This window comes from Corylus avellana, chromosome 6 (genome assembly GCF_965113065.1).
Source record: "Corylus avellana chromosome 6, dhCorAvel1.hap1.2, whole genome shotgun sequence".
NCBI classification, from domain to species: Eukaryota; Viridiplantae; Streptophyta; class Magnoliopsida; order Fagales; family Betulaceae; genus Corylus; species Corylus avellana.
In genome coordinates, this window is record NC_142495.1 from 14,661,766 (window position 1) to 14,674,526 (window position 12,761).

Consider the following 12,761-nt stretch of genomic DNA (forward strand, 5'->3'; position numbering starts at 1 on the left):
TGGGGTGGAGTCATTTTTGCCGATTTGGACAAATCGGTGCTACTCCAGTGGAAGACATCGGTCTCAGACCCCTTAGGCTTGCTCTCGAGCTGGGACACTGGAAGTTCCGATCATTGCTTGTGATTTGGCGTCTCCTGCGACTCGAATTCCCGTGTCGTTGCTTGTGATTATGCGAGTCGCCTCTTGGTATCAGATATATATATATATATATATATATATATATATATATATATGTGTGTGTGTGTGTGTGTGTGTGTGTGTGTACATATATACATATATATGTACATACACATGTTTTTTTTTTTTTTTTGATAAGTAATGTTTTATATCAAAAGCGCAGAGGGACGCAACCCTAGTACACAGGAAATATACAAGGGAAACGTCTAACTAGAAGAAAAGAAAAGAACAAGGAAATCAAGATAGCTAACAACTAAAGGAGCGAGCCAAGCCGCTGTCCAAGTGTAGAGGGTATGGAAAAAGAAGGCCGTGTGTTCCTCCAAGGATCGCTCAGAATCCTGAAAGCATCTCTCGTTCCTTTCTGACCTTAGGCACCACACAATGCATTGAGGAACCATTTTCCAAACAACGCCACTCCTAGAACGACCTCCCGACCACCAACAAGCAAACAAGCCCTCCACCTTGCTAGGCATGACCCAAGACAATCCAAAACGATTAAAAATAGCATACCATAAGGATCAAGCGATCTCACAGTGAAGGAACAAATGATCAATAGACGCCCCATCAATTTTGCACAAACAACATCTATTGATCACGATAAGATTCCTTTTTCTGAGATTATCAATAGTAAGGATCCTCCCTAACACCGCTGTCCAAGTAAGGAAAGCCACTCTCGAAGGTGCCTTGGTGCACCAAATACTCTTCCAAGGAAAAGAACCCGCCTCTTTGCTTACCAGGACATTATAGAATGATCTAACATCGAACTTCCCTTTTCTAGACGGGATCCACCAAATTTTGTCCTCCCCTCCCCTCCTTATTCTGTGGGAATATAACAGAGTATAGAATGAGGCTAACACTTCCAATTCCCAATCATGGACCGACCGAAAGAAACTAACATTCCATTGAAGAGTTCCACCCGATGGACACATATTTTGCATTAGCTATATTGTAAAGGCCTGGGAAAGTTTCCTTTAGAATCGTATCTCCACACCAAACATCATCCCAAAATCTTATATGAGACCCGTCTCCTTGATCAAATTTAATGTGTTTAGAAAACACACGCCACCCTCTCCTAATATTCCACCAAAGACCCATATATATTGTTGGAAGTCCCACATTGCTTGGGTATTAAGGAGATGAGCCATTTATAAGTGAGAGGGGAAACCTCAACTCTTGAGTTAGCTTTTGGGTTGAGTTAGGCCCAAGACCCATTTCTATCATGGTATCAGAGCATTTTGGCTAACGCCAGTGTCCAATCCAATGGTCCTGTGAATTTATTTATTTTTTTTAATTTTTTAATTTTTTTCGATTTCTTGTTATTGATGGTCAATACCTTTGCAGATCTTTCACCATAGAACTTGCACAGGTATATGACCAGATTAAAAAAAAAAAAAAAAATCAACAATGCTTCCTGTAACCTTTGCCGCCTCCAGTGACCAATTTCACCTGGTCTTCATCGGCAATCCAACAGCAGGTCACTGCCTCCTGTCACGAACAGCGTTGGGTTCTGCCACTGACAGCTCGGTTTGATCTCTCTTCCACTATGCCCGCCTCAGATCGACTGCCAGCGTCGACTTCCATCGCTAGCAGCAGCCCACCGTCCATAAAGCGCTGTGCCGTTCGCCGCCGATATTTACCGCACCCAGCCATAGATCTACTAACTCTGGTCGCCAATCCAACCTTCCAAGCCCAACGGCCAGCACCGACTTCTGTCATTCTTAGAGGGCTCGGTTTTGCTGGCCTCCAGCCGTTCATGTCTCACCATCACGCCGTCAACCGCTGATCTACCACCATGACGACCACAAAGCCACCGCGTCATCCCTGTTGTTCGTCGCTGTCATCAGTCCACCGCATCCAGTAGTCCCACGCCATCACCAGCACCTGCAACACTTGATGTCAATCTGGAGAGGAAATTGAAGAAGATGAATGGTGTTTGGTAACGGGTTTAATTTACCTTATTTGAGTTTGCGGATTTTCTTATTCTAGTTTAGGGATATGTTATCCTGATTTAGGTTTTTACACCTGTATTTGGTTATGAGATTAAGGTAATTCTTATCCCAGTTTAGTGGAAACGGGATATTCTTATAAAAAAAAAAACAAAAAAAAAAAATCAAAAGAGGCCAAAAATGCCCACAAAAGAGGCCAAAGATGCCCACTTCTTTTATCATCCATCAGACGTTCCCGGAGTACCTTGTGTCGGCGTCCTTTCCTCCATCGGACGTTCCCGAAGTACCTTGTACCGGCGTCCTTTCCTCCATCGAGAGAGTTTATTGCAAAAAAAAAAAAAAATCTTTTTGACCTTGAGGTAATATCTAAAACCCAAGGTTCACTTCAACCCATAGTTTGTCAGTTTCAATATGGCCCATTGTTGGCCCAATGTCTTGGCCTTGTGGTAATACCTAAAACCAAGCCTTTTTCATGTCTCTAGCCTAGGTAACAACCAGAACCCGGGCTCATTCAAGCCATGTTGGCTCTTCTCTTCTTGGTCATTACTCATCCTAGTTTCAAGTTTTTGGTAGTTTGTGGTGAAAGTTTGACATCCATTAGTGGTTTTGCGGTGTGATTTGACCGGCTCTTGGTATTTGCGGCATGATTCGACCGACCCTTGGTAATTTGCAGTGAGATCCGTCTGCCCAATGGTGTTTTACGGCGAGACCCGACCGCCCCTTGGTGTTTTTACTGCGAGATCCGTCCGCCCCCGGTGGTTTATGGCAAGATTCAATCGACAAACTACCAATTGCTTTTTGGTTATCAAACTGAAGGAAGTTCCTACCATCAGTTTGCAGGGAAGTGTTAGAAGACAAAATCTAATCATATCAAGCATATCCAGACAAGGCAACAATCCCATGATTTCCTCCTCCATGTTTTATGGGATTGTGTATTAATGTTAAGAATATTATGTTAGGGTTATTTATTATTATAGGGTTATTTACTTCCTTATTGATTCTAGGGTTTCCTTAGCATACTAGGTTTACTTTTTCTTAGTCTACTAGGTTACTTTCCTATCACTCATAGCCTCTCTATAAATAGAGGCCTCTGTAATACTCTTTAATTAATTAGTCTCAATACAATGTAGTCTATTACATACTTCCGCTCTCTCTCTTCTCTCTCTCTCTCTCTCTCTCTCTCTCTTTATATTATATTTAATATAGTTATAGATTTTATCATGGTATCAGAGCCTAGCCCAATTAATTAGCTATGGCCCACCGTCACCCATTGTTGCACGTGTTGGCTTGGATGTCCTCCCGCCACACGTGAGGGGGCGTGTTGGAAGTCTCACATTGCCTGGGTATTAAGGAGATGTGCCATTTAAAAGTGAGAGGGAAAATCTCAACTCTTGAGTTAGCTTTTGAGTTGAGTTAGGCCCAAGACCCATTTCTATCATATATATATACCAAGAGGGGACTCGCAGAACGAGTTGACATAAGTGGAAGAATTGAAGACATAATGATAAATTTAAATAGAGACTGCAGATAAGATTGTAGGCTGAATATGAACAAAATATCTAGAAGGATACACAAAGATATAAACATAAATATGAATATGAAATGTTGAATCTACTTCAATTGGAAACATATATTCAAGAATATACATAATGAAAATAAGATATATGAAAATAAAAACTTACGAAAATATGATGCTGTAAAATTAGCTTGAAGAAGCTTTCATTGAATGAAATAGTCTGTAATACATAGATGAAACTCTGACATACATATTGTGAGATTTCACTAATGATCAGAGAGGGAGAAGAGAAAGAGTAGTTCAAAGTTTGGAAGAATCCGATCTGAGTTTACAAGAGCTGAAGGGGCTTTAAATAAAAATTTAAAAGCTGAACACTGTAGATGAACAGTGATTTGTCAGGTGAATAGTGCTATGAACAGTAGTTGCTGACATGAACAGTAATGGCCGCCAAACAGTAATGACCGCCAAAATAGTGACATGAACAGTGCTGTATTTGGGAACAATGTTTGCTGTATTTTGGAACAGTGATTGATGTATTTGGGCTTCCCTAAGTCTCAATCTTCACCAAGATCATAGGGGTCTTGGGCATCCTGATAAATGGGCTGTACTTGGTTTGTCGAAGAGGAGGACGAAGCTGGGCTTTGTTCTCCTTGTTCTTCAATGCCTTCTGCTTTAAGTAGAAGGCTTCTGCAAAGGTCCTTGAGGTCTTCTTTACATTGGACCTGTGCCATGGCTGCTGCAGTTTCTGTCTATAGATGTGATTTGCTTGCCAAAAATTGGTTTTGAGTGGTGAATGAAGGAAATTCTCTTTGTATTGATGAAATGATTTTTTGAATGTTGTATTTGTCCCACTAGCGGACATATCTGTTTCTTCTGCAAATTCCTTGATAAATGACATAATCCCATTTGAAGAGCCATGAGATTTTATATTTCTTTGCCATATGGAGCAAGGAAGGAAATTGACTTTTTGCTTAATTAACTCTGTAGGCTATAGAGAACTGCTGTAATGCATCTGCAAGTTCTGGGGGTAAAATCTCGGGAATCATCCCATAACTTTGCCACCATTTGTTGAACCAAATAGGGAGCTGACTGCTGAAATTGTTATCAAAACAAAGATACTAGGAATGACTGTTATTATTGTTTTGATAAAGAAGTACTTTTGACCATGCTTCAATGTAATCATAGTAGCTGTATTAAACTTGGTGACCCTGCAGGACTCTGAGATTAGCTGGGTGACCCCATTCTTTTGCTGAAATGATTTTTGTGATATACATTTTTATCAAAGATTATTCTCTTGTGTTCTGGATCATATTTGTCTGGGACAGAGTCTTTGGTAATTGATGCTGTTTGGAGTAAAATGTCTCTGTAGAAATTGATGGATTTAGATGGGTGAAATGGAATGAAATTCTATTTAGGAGGGAAATAATTCTTTACAAGATCCAAAGGATTCTTGAGATGACGCTGGTCATGTTCTACAAAAAACAGGTTTTCTATATAGGTTTTTTGGACAAACTGAGATCTATTGATATGGGTAATTGGCTAGTTGGTATAGAATTTTTTCTGCTGTATGAGTTTTGAAGAGTTCCGTTGGGTAGGAATAACGGTTGTTGTAGGACATTCTACTAACTGGTAAGGGTCCGGATGACTTGGGGATGCTAAAGTGGATGAAAAAGTAGGTCTTGGGGAACCAAGAACCTGAAACTTGTTTAACATGTTAATGGGTGAACATGTGTCATAGGGGTTTACATTTCCTGGGCTCAGAACTATATGGTGACTTGGTTGTGACTTGATGGAAGGTGTTTTATCTTTGTTTTTACTGGATTGTGGCTTTTCAATCATCTTTTCCTTGCAAAAATTCACAAGTGAGAAAATCAGGTATAGAATTTTGATCTCCTTTGATGTATTTAATATCAAAATCAAAGATACTTAAAATTGATTGCCATCTGGCAAAAATCTGTTTACTTGCTATATTTTGAACATCTTTTTCTAAAACATGTTTTGCACTTTTGCAATCGACTCGAAGTAAAAAAAATTTGTTTAACAAATCACTTTGAAACTTTGAGATGCATAATACTATAGATAAAATCTCTTTTTTAATAGTACTATAATTACTTTGTGTTGAATTCCAAATTCTTGAATGGAAACAAACAATTTGTTCAGGAAAATCTGGAGAGATTTTCTGTTTGAGAATACCCCCATATCCAATGTTGGAGGCGTCTGTTTCTACAATTTTGAAAGCTTTTACGTCAGGAATGCCAAGACAGGGCAAAGTCTTGGCAAATTTTTTGATTTCTTGGACAATTGAAGTATGAAGATCTGTCCAAGGTGAATGGTTGCTTTTAAGACGATCATACAATGGTTTACAATGTTTTCTAAGATTTTGATAAAATTCAGCAACATAATTTAAAGATCCTAGGAACCTCTGAAGCTGATTTTTTATCAAGGATGGTATCAGGAAATTTGTCTGCAAATTGAATGGGTCGGTCAATGGGTTTAACCATTCCTTGACTGATGTTGAATCCTGGAACAAATTGATTTTTATATCTGAAACAACTAAACCACTAACTTTGATGATACTGAGAAACGAATGAAGATGTTTCTAGTGTTCATCAATTGACTTTGAAAATATGAGGACATCATCTATATAAACAATTGAGAAATGTGCTATAGGGTCAAAGATTTCATTCATGATGTTATGAAATTCACTTGGGGCATTTTTTAACCCAAAGGGCGTGACATTCCATTCATAGTGGCCAAATGGTGTAACAAATGTTGTTTTGTATCTATCTTGTTCATGGATTTGGATCTGCCAGAATCCACTCTTCATATCAAATTTTGAAAAAAACATTGGCTTGACCTATTCTGTTTATCAAGTCCTTTTTGTTTGGAATTGAATATCTTATCCACCGTAAGACTTTATTTAGAGGTTTGTAGTTTATTACTAATCTCGGAGCTCCTGTTTCTAATTCTGCATTTTTCTGTACGTAAAAGGCTGAATAGGACCAGGGGGACTTGCTTTTTCTAATTATTCCCTTGTTAAGCAATTCTTTAATTTCAATTTTACAAAGTTCCATTAAATCTTGATTCATTTGGATGGGTCTAGCTTTAGTAGGGATATTTCTTTCGCTGAAATCTTTTACATAGGGGAGTTTTACAATATGCTTTTTCCTATGCCAAAAGGCCAATGGGAGATCAGAACAAACTTCATTTTGTATTTTCTCTTTGAATCTTTCAATTTTCTGTAAAAGAATGTCACTTGATAGTTGTTCTTCTATTCTTTTATGTTTAATTTCTTCTTTTAGGGAGTTCAAATGCTTGCTCTTATTCTGTAAAATGTTAAATGTTTTAGAAATTGAAATTTCTTTTAATATATTGAGATCTTTAATATGTGGCCTTTTGAAGAATTTAAATTTTACTTTCTCTCCTAGGACTTCTACAGTAATTCCTTTGTGATCTGCAGTAAAGGGATACAAAAGACATAAAAAGGGATTTCCTAATATGACTTTTGAATCAGGCATATTTTTTATTAAGACAAATGAAGTTTTGAAACAAACATCATCTTGACAGACATGTGCTTTAGGCAACTTGTAATCTATCTGCATTTCACTGCCATTAGCTGATGATAATTGTTCTGTAGTTTTTAAATAGTATTTGGTAGGTATCATTCCTTCCTGAATACAGTTTAAATCTACACCTGAATCTATCAAAGCTATAACTTCAAATTCGAATTCACCATTAATAATTATTGTTACTCTAGAGTACCATTTTTGGAAAATGATTCTATCAATTATGTTTAAGTATTTTTCATCTGTATTGTCTTTGAAGATTAAACTTTTGGTTGAAGATCTTGTAGATTTTTCGTCTTCTGATTCTTGTTCACTCTCAGATTGACTTTGTTCAGAAAATTTTTTATCAATCTTTAAAATCATTACTTCTTGTTCTAATTCTTTGTTTTTGGCTTTTAAATCTTTTATTTCTATTTTGATTTGATTGACTTCATGCTGTAAGTCTTGGAGGGTTACTTCCCTTTGTTTTGATTTAAATCTGTTGAGGATTTTATCAATACTAATTTGTGGTTCTGCAATTTTTGTTGGTCTATTTTTTGTTTCATTCTTTATTAAATTACTCATGAATTTTTTAAGGTATTTGGCTTTAGTTTCTGGGTCTTCTATTCCTTCTATCAAATCAATTAGCATTTCTTCATGTTTAGTTAGTACATTTATCTTAAGTTTTGTTTTACAACATGAATCTTTGCAACCTAGTTCTACCTCTGAATTACTAGAATTTTGACTTGATTCATAATCTGTTGAGGTGTTAAAGATTTCATCCTCATTATCACTAGAATATGAATTTTTGAGTTCTAAGATTTTATACAAATCTTCTTTTTCTTTGTTGGAAATTTTTAATTGATTGATTTTATCTTTTACTTTGCACGCATTTTTGTAATGGCCTGTTTTTTCACATTTGAAGCATTTTACTTTCTTTTTGTCATATTTTGTGTTTTTTGGTTTTTTGTAATATTTTCTTGCTGTTTTATTTTTCTTGTAATATTGATTTGGTTCAAAGTTTTTGTTGCTTCTATAACCTTTTTTGTTGGGCTTTCTAGTTTTTGCGTATTTATCCTTATGTTTTCTTCTAGAGGGTGGTATAGGAGGTAAGCCATATTGTTCACAAAAATTTTCCATTTTATATTTTGCTTCTCTTTTTTCTTTGTTCAAGTTTTTATTTATCTTCATATCTATACACATTTTTAATCTTATTTTACTTATTGTACTTATGATGTCTCCGTAGGTAAGCTTATCATATTCTATAATTCCAATTTTATTACTTAATTCTTCACGGATTTTATGGGCAAATAGATTGGGTAAACCATTGATAAATTTCTCTTTCCAGAAGGCATTTTTACAGTCATCTCTTAACATTACTCTTGATATAAAAACATCTTTATACCATCTAAAATCACTTAAGGTTGGACACCTAAGGTTACTTAGTTGGTCATAAATTCTGGATGTAACATTACTAGGGATTCCTGTAAAATGTTTCGTTATGGTGTAAATTCAAACACTAATTCCATCTGGGATTCCTCTGTTATGTGCTTCATCATAAATTGTGATTCCTTCTTCATCTTTTTGAACTTCATATTTTATTTCAGTACGATCTGCTTCAGTTAGATATTTTTCCCACCAAGCTTTTAGTGTTCCTATAAATCCTGATGTTAAAATGTCTACAATTTCTGCATTAGTTTTTTTTCTGAATTTGTGAGGTAATTATTAGTAACCATTGACATATGCTGTAGTTTATTTAAAATTTCTTGTTCAGACAAACCGTCAATATTCATTCATAAATCTTGTCAGTAGAAACTGAGAATTGATTCAAAACATTTCGTTCTTCATATTGAATATCTGGTGGTGTAGGTCTAGAGTACCAAGTGAGGGCGTTAGGCATTGGTCTAATCATTCTATTAATTTGGAATTCACTGAATTGTTGTTCAATTTGTTGTAATTCTTGATCTGTAGTTTGTTCAGATTCTGAACTTTGTGTTTCACTTGTTGTTTCATATGTGATTATTTGTTTGTCTTTTCTAATGACTTGGACCGTTTTAGAGGGCGAGGTTTCATTTTTAACGTTTTCAAGTTGTTTTAGCGCGTCATTTTTGACATTTTCAAGTTGTTTTAGCATATTATTGACCTTTTCAAGACATGTTTCGTCTTTATCCTTTAAGTATAACATTTTTGGTTGTGAAATTTTTAAGAGGGGTTGTTCGTAATGGGGTTTTTTCTTTTCAGTTTGAGTTTTAGTTTGGGGTGTAATTCTGTTATATATATATATGTGTGTGTGTGTAATATATTCATATATATAATATTTATATATAAACACATATACAGAAATAACAAAAAACAAAGGTATATAATATATTTGTTATTATTGAGTAATGTTTACTATATATTGTTATTTGTTATTTATTAAAAAATATACGAGCTGAGCCTAATAAACAAGACAAGCCCTACACGAGCTTGCTCACGAGCTATTCAAGAGTTTAGCCGAGTCGAGCTGAGCTTGCTTCGTTTAATATTTGAGTCAGGATTCGTGTTCACGAAACACTTCATTTAATGTTTGAGTCGAATACGAGCCGAGCTTATGCGAGCCGAGCCTGAGTTCACTCGCGAGCGGCTTCCTCTCTTAACACCCCTAATCCCAGTACATTTTGCATAAAACAACTTTCATCTTTCTACGATTCTACCTTTCCATTCTTTTATACCCATTTCAGAATATCTTCCTTAGCAGTAGGAGAATCATCGATTAAAAACTTCTTCATAACCTCCCTCCTAATCCTTTTACCAAAACCATAAGCAAAAAACAAGTAATTCCTCCCCTCAATGCAACTCCTACAATACAAGCACAATACTACTCCATTAAATCCCCACTGCATCAGTCTTTCACCCGTTGTTAAACCATCCCTCATAGCCAAGACCCAAAAAAAACATTACAACCAGAGCCAAAAGCCGTTGATATGGGCATACATATTCAATAGTACAGCATGCCCACTATAAAACTACAAAATAAATTTGAGCCTGAAATCCAAAAGCACAATCATAGCCCAATAACTATTTAGACAGGGGAATCATAACAAAATATATATATATATCACTGTCGCTCCATGAACGATCGGAAAGTTGATTTTTGGCAATCCATTGAAGGCTAGATAGGAACTAAGGAAGACCACTTCCATGAATATCTCCAATCAGAGTAACCTAATGCCAACTACAAGCTTCCCCACCCATGCAATAGGCCCAATCCCCATAGAAATTAAAGAAGGCAACAAATGCAGGTATAGACGGCAACAATGCTGAGAACATCAATACCATGCATATACAATCTCAACAACAACAATTCTTATACCCAACAAAATCAGCCCCAATTCCACTAAGCAGAGGAACCACAACTCAAAATCTCAAAAAATATCAAATTTATGTATCAAGCTAGTTTTTTTTTTTTTTTTTTTTTTCCATAAAAACAGAGATTCAAACCGCCAAAAAACACATCTAAAGAAAGGTGAAAGTACCTAAGATGTAGAAGCCGAAAGATGAATGATGGAGAAGTTGAAGAGAGGCGAGATCTAAGATGTAGTAGCCGAGAGAGACGAGATTCTCTCAAAGTTAGAGTGGCAGTGTGAGGGAAGAGCTGCTTGAGGGAAGAAGAGCAAGAACTGCGTGAGGGAAGAGAAAAAGGTGATGTCGGGTTGAGCATGAGAGTGAAGGGGAAAAATGTAAGGGATTTTTTTGGAGAGTAAACACCGTCAAATGTCGAAAATATTTTATATCTCGAAACAAACGAGCCTTAGATAGTCAATAATTTCATTTCTTGTATTGAGGTTCATAAGGAAGACCAAAGGACGTTAAAACCCATAATTTCTTTACCGGGATTGAGTGATTCCGGGGAGCAACTCCGGCGTTGTCTTGGGTGACAAATCGAAACCCTTGGTGCCTAGCTCGCTAGAGTAGGAGGGAGGGTTTATGATCGGGGATGGTTTTTTTGACGAAAATAGCCCTCGAATTCCTCATAATGTAATATGAGGAATTGTTTATGTAACAACTTGTGGGAAGTAAAAATTGTTAAGTTTTTACTTACTGCAAATTATGATTATAATATTTAAATTATAAGAAACACATTAGTTACTCAATTATTAATCATATAATTTTAATTTAATGGTAATGCTGAAACTCTAAGTCCTAAATTCCTCACAATCTAATAGTGATACATTCATACTTAAATTATATGATCATATTATCTCACAATCTATATTAATACTATCTTAGATCTAAGATCATGTGATATACGTTTTCTAAGAATAAAATATATAATTATAATGCATTGATTAAATAATACAATAACTTATGCAGATATACCATATGATTATATAATGATTAATGATAATATCAAATATTTCTTATTATTTACTATATATATGTGTGTGTGTGTGTGTGTATGTACACACACACACAGATATATATACACATATATGTATATATGTATACATATACATATACATATACATATGTGTATATATGTACACACACACACACACACACACACACAGAGATATATATATATATATATATATATATACACACACACACACACATATATATATATATACAAGACGAGCCTTATACGAACTTGCTCATGAGCTATTCACGAGTTTACCCGAGTCGAGTCGAGCCGAGCTTGCTTTGTTTAATATTCGAGCCAGGATTTGTGTTCACGAAACACTTCATTTAATGTTTGAGTCGAACACAAGACGAGCCCGAGTTCACTCGCGAGGGGCTTGCTCTCTTAACACCCCTATATATATATATATATATAAAAAGAGATACAACAAAACAAAACCCCAATGTTTTTCCCCTTTGCATTTAATCTATTGTCACTTATATTGCATTCTTAGGAATGAATATATTGGTTAATGCCTCACAAAATACAATTTCTTGGTGAATGAGAGTTTATAAAAAGCATGTAAAAGTACGTGAAAATCAATTATTTTTGAATCAAAATGCCTCTCAAACTTCAGTGACAATTCCCTAAGTTCATGCACTTTGACTTGGGGTGGATATATATCTACATTCAATGTTGAATCACAATAAATGATACATATTGTGTAATTGTTACTTTACTTGGTTTACTTCTTTCTTCTTTTTTTTTTTTTTTTGAAAACAAAGTTATCTCGTCATACAAGATCATAAGTATAAAAATGTGCTCCAAAAGAACCTAATGCTATAAGAAACTCCCCATTAGGAGTTGCCTTTATCTTGATGGTTGCAGTTTCAAACCTCAAATCCTGTATCAAGTCCACCCTTTGCATGTAATCTAACAAATAAATAAAAAGGAGACATGACATCAACAAAATTAATGAACATTTTAATGAATCAACAAAACAAAGTACAATTTTTTTTTTTTTTTTTTTTTTTTTTTTGTTTTTTGTTTTTTTGTGTTTCATTTTCTAAGAAGTGTTTTGTCGTTTTTTAAAATAATGTTGTAGTTTGTTTTGAAAAGTGTGTTGATGGTAGGGCACATCCAAACTGCCCAAAAAAAAAAAAGAAGTACTATGACAAATATAACATAAAGCA